This window comes from Eubalaena glacialis, chromosome 15, assembly GCF_028564815.1.
Source record: "Eubalaena glacialis isolate mEubGla1 chromosome 15, mEubGla1.1.hap2.+ XY, whole genome shotgun sequence".
NCBI classification, from domain to species: Eukaryota; Metazoa; Chordata; class Mammalia; order Artiodactyla; family Balaenidae; genus Eubalaena; species Eubalaena glacialis.
Window position 1 is genome coordinate 51033686 of NC_083730.1, and position 4572 is coordinate 51038257.

The 4572-nt window shown below is 41.5% G+C and overlaps 1 non-coding gene across 1 annotated transcript; it reads right to left on the minus strand.

Annotated features, from left to right (window-relative positions):
- Nucleotides 1-744: 744 nt before the first annotated feature.
- TRNAT-AGU (transfer RNA threonine (anticodon AGU)) lies at nucleotides 745-816 on the minus strand. The gene has a single exon. It is a non-coding gene; the product is annotated as a tRNA-Thr (tRNA).
- Nucleotides 817-4572: the final 3756 nt, after the last annotated feature.

Sequence of the window (4572 nt, forward strand, 5' to 3'; positions counted from 1 at the left end):
ACCAAAACTAGGCTTTATATTACCTTTCTACCTGCACTTCTTGACAGTATAGATTATACTTGAAGTAATGGGAGTAAATGTTATCATGGAAGGAGAGCAGGTGCAGTAAAGAGAGAAGAACCCATATCAAACCTCAGCATTTCATGGTAGCATAGAAAAAGAAGCCAATAAAAGCACCTAGAGAAGGAGGAGAGGCTGGAGAGATAGGGGGAAAAACCAAAAAGGGTGAAGTCAGGAAGCCAAGGCAAAAAAAATCAAAACAGGTGAAGTCAGGAAGCCAAGATAAAAGTGTTGAACTAGGTGAAATGCTGAGAGGTCACATTTCAATTTGCCTCTTCTAGAATGATGCTTGATGAAGACAGGGATCTTTTGTTGTTGTTCACTGCTATACCCATATATATGGGCCAATGCCTGGCCCATAGTAGGTGTTTCATAAATATTTTTGACTGAATGAATGAATTTGTAGATCATGTGTTTCTGTAGTGTTATCACATTGATTAGATATAATGTCCAGGAAAATGTTGAATAATAACAATGATATGCTTCCTAGTCTTGTTCTTTTTTTTTGGCCATACAGCATGCCATATCTGTAGGATCCTAGTTTCCCAGTCAGGGATCAAACCCGTGCCCCCTGCAGTGGAAGCATGGAGTCCTATCCACTGGACTGCCAGGAAAGTCCCAAGATGAAGGCTTTGACATCACGTCAGCTCAGGGCCATGTTTTGTTTTTTGCTGCCATCAAACATGGAGGTGCTGGGGGTTGAACCCAGGGCCTTGTGCATACTAAGCACGCATTCTACCACTGAGCTACACCTCCCCTTGAGTTCCTAGTCTTGTTCTTGATGTAATATTTCCTCAAGTGGTTTAATTGTTTGATGTTTGCCTCTCCAAAACAAAAATTTGTGGTTTCTTGCATCACTAATAACTTTCCATGCCCCCCACCCCGTCACCATATGCCCCTTCTCTCCCCCAGTGTCTCCGGAGTAAAACCCAAATGTAGAATAGAAGTCCCATCGTGATGTGACTGCTGGTTGGCATCACTTCTGGCTACCACCTCCCTTTTCCCACATCTTCTTGTGGTGCCATGTTCCTCTTGCCAGGCAAAGAGGTGGGGGAAGAACTTTCCCAAGGAAGTCTTCTTTGACCCCCTCCCCAGCAAAACCCCCCATTATGTTTGTTTTCCTCTTGGTTGATCCTCCTAGTAGATTCTCCTAGTATATTCCTTACTTCCCTGTTTCTCTTGAGACTCTAAGTTTCTTTCAGAAAGGTCTGTTATTTTACTGTTTAACCTGCAGTTTCTGACACAGTATCGTGAGGTTTTGTGGTAGGAAGGAAGGAAGTCAAGGTCCCAGGCAAAACAGCTAAAACCTTTCGCCCACCATCACCTCTCTGTTTCCAGGTATTCTTCCCACAGACTCTGTCTTCTAAGTTTCAACAAATTCTTTATTACATCTTTCCTATACTGTCAAGTAATCCCAGCTAATGTATTTCATTTTAATTACATTGTTAACTGATAAGGTGTGATTCTTTTCTTTTTTTATTTTTAAAGAAACTTCTGAATGAGAAAAAAGTTTCAAGTTTTCAGGACTTAAAAGTTGTCGACCTCACCATCTCCTAAAGCTTTATGTACGTTAGATCTGGGTTTAAATTCAGATTTGCAGTGTGCATTTGTATATCAAAACTCTGAGAAGACTTGCAGTAAAGCAACTGTTTTCAAACTTTTTCATCTCATGAAACTTTAATACTATTAAAACTTACTGAGGACCCTGAAAATCTTTTGTCTGTGTGGATTGTATCTATTAATATTTACCATGTTAGAAATTAAAACTGAAAAAAGTATAAATTATTTATTTATGGGTCCATTTAAAAATACCAATAAAAGCCTCACTACATGTTATATTAGCCAGGGTCCATTCAGGGGACAGATATCACATCAATTTTTTGAAGAGGGAAAATTTAATATAAAAAATTGTTAGCTACTAGAAGGTGGTTAGATACTGAAAGGAGTAGAAGAGGACTGACTCTAAGGCATCCTTAGAGTAGCAGATGCAAAATAGCATCTATACCCTCCAGCTAGAGGGAGAGTGGGCATTAAAAGAACCAGGGATTAGGAGAGGAACAGTCCCCATGGCTGAGATTCAGACCTTCTCCAAGGGGGCATGGAGCACACAGCCTGGCAGTGATGAAGAAACTTGCCATATGAAATGGGCCATTGCTGGTCTATAAAGCCACTGAAGGTGGGGAAAGCATGGCCTGCGGGTGTAACTGGAGTTATCTGTACTTCATAACAGCGGAGTACCAGAATCCATAAGCCAAATAGTTACCTGTTGCTGTGGCTCTGCAGTGTGACTTCAGTGCCCTCTATTGGCGAAGTTTAGCATTTCATTAGCTGGCAAAGGAGAAATGTTACCAGGGTCCAGCTCTGCTATCACAAGAGGGCAAAGAAAGGCAGATTTGTAGCTGAGAGTCAAGAAATTGATAATTAGCACACATAATACCATAAATATTTTATAATATTTCATAAATATTTTAAATGAAAAATAACTGTAGTTTTCTCAGCCAGAGATGCCCACATTCTAGTAGGAGATGCAAGTGTGAAACAATTATAGACAGTATGAGACAGGTCACAACAAAGAGCTTTGGAGACACAGAAGTTGGGCCTCTAATCAAGCCCGAGGAAAGGCTTCTTGGAGAGGGCTACCTGTGGTGAGTCATAAGAAGTTTCCAGAGTCAGCTCAATCGATGAAAAGGAGGAGGAAAAAAGTCTTCTCAGCCAGAGATGCCCACATTCTAGTAGGAGATGCAAGTGTGAAACAATTATAGACAGTATGAGACAGGTCTCAACAAAGAGCTTTGGAGACACAGAGGTTGGGCCTCTAATCAAGCCTGAGGAAAGGCTTCTTGGAGAGGGCTACCTGTGGTGAGTCATAAGAAGTTTCCAGAGTCAGCTCAATCGATGAAAAGGAGGAGAAAAGTCTTTTCTGTGAGAGGAAGCATGTGTGTGTTCCCCAGGTCAGTCACATATGCAGCCCCTTGCAAGAGAGCTGCTTTACTGACAAAAAGGGCATCATGGGGTGGAACCACTTGACCCCAAGCCGCTGGCCACCACAGACTGGACAAGCAACAGGAAGCTGGCTCAAGGGCAGCCACTCCTTTGGCCACAATGACCCTACCCAGGCCTGATGCAAAAATATCAGCTGGTCCAAACACATTTACTCGTCTAGCATTGCAGTTGGGAACCTTGGAAAGAGAAGGGAAGTTAACTGTGGAAGCTGAAGCTACATGATTGTAATGGAAAGAGAGGCTAGAGAGGCCATAATGCACATGTATGAGCTAGAAGGTTATAAGGGAAAAGAAACCATGCGTTAGCATAAGCCGTGAGTTAAAGAAAGAAAATGAGACTGAGAAAGTCAGACAGTAAAGAGAGAAGAACAGATGTGCTGAAAGGAACTGATCCTGTTACTGCTTCAACATTAGAGTTAAGATCCAAAAGCTCCTGATGCTGACATTTCTAACGCGGCCATTCCTAGGAGGCAAAATGATGTTATTGTTCCCAGCTTTGTAATACCCCATGAGGGCCCTTGTTTCTTTGAATCCTTACTGGAGTGAACCTTTGTTTCTTTTAACCAAAAGATCTCAACTGAAGTGGGCATAGAGAAAACATGACACAATCAGCAAAATGCAAATATCATGTCTGAAAAAAGGTGGCCTTGAATTGTCCCTGAATTCCTAGTGCAGGTGGGCCAGCCTTATATACATGATCCACTCACATGTTATATGTATTTCAAAGACAGAATTATAATTCACCAAACACATCATTTGGAGAACTTTTCAAAACCTCTTTCCTATTACTTTATCCATTATCAGCAAATATGATATTATGCTAGAATAAGATAAGCAAAGAACAATCTCATCTTAGCCAGTAATTTTAAGTAAGAAACATGGAAACAACTGGTATCTGATTTTGGATTTTTAAGTTGTAATATAAATGAATGGCTCTCTAATATTCATTCAGTAAGTATTTATTAACTACCTACTATAAGCTCAGACTGTTCTAGGCACTGGCCATACACCAACGAATAAAATAGACATGGAACTTACAATTCTAATGGGGGGGGGGTCAGTCAGTAAACACATACAAACACATATTTCAGGTGTTAGGTGTTTGGGGCGTGGGAGTCCTATTTTATAAATGATGGTCAGAGAAGACCTCTCTGATAGGGTGACATTTGTGCAGCAAATGGAAGGAAGTAGAAGAGCAAGCCATGCCCACATAGAGTATGGGTAGAGTGCTGCAGGCAGAGGAAAATTAGTTTCAAAGCTCTGAGACAGGAGCCTGCTTAGTGTTTATGAGGAACAGCAGGGAGGCCAGTGTGGCTTGAGGTCAATGAAGGATGGCAGAAATGGCAGGAATGGCAAGAGATGAAGCAAAGAGGTATGGGGAAGGTGGGGGAAGGGAGATCACATAGACCATAGTAGGGGCTACATGTAGATGTCTCCTAAATACTTAGCTAATGAGATCTAACAAGTACTTAGGTGATGCCAGTGCATCCTAAGCATCTGTCATCTGGGA